Here is a 248-nt window from a genome sequence, read left to right as displayed (position 1 = left end):
CTTTGCCCCACGGCTCCAGTGTTGCCCCGCCAAAGCTGGCGCCATCTGTGGAGACCTGAGACCAACACAGGTGGATTGTGGGGCAAATGGCTGAAGACCTGGGGCAAGGGGTTGAGATGAGGGAAAACCAGTCAACGTTTCGTCAAGATGGAGAAGGATTTGGGGCAACTGGTGTTGTTGTCACCCCAGCATCTCCCCTCCACGGGCACCCGCTGGGCCTCCACCTTCCTCCTCCTCCTGGCCGACCT

Source organism: Merops nubicus, unplaced genomic scaffold, assembly GCF_000691845.1.
Source record: "Merops nubicus isolate BGI_N331 unplaced genomic scaffold, ASM69184v1 scaffold48053, whole genome shotgun sequence".
In the NCBI taxonomy this organism is placed as follows: domain Eukaryota; kingdom Metazoa; phylum Chordata; class Aves; order Coraciiformes; family Meropidae; genus Merops; species Merops nubicus.
This window is presented reverse-complemented; position numbering follows the sequence as displayed.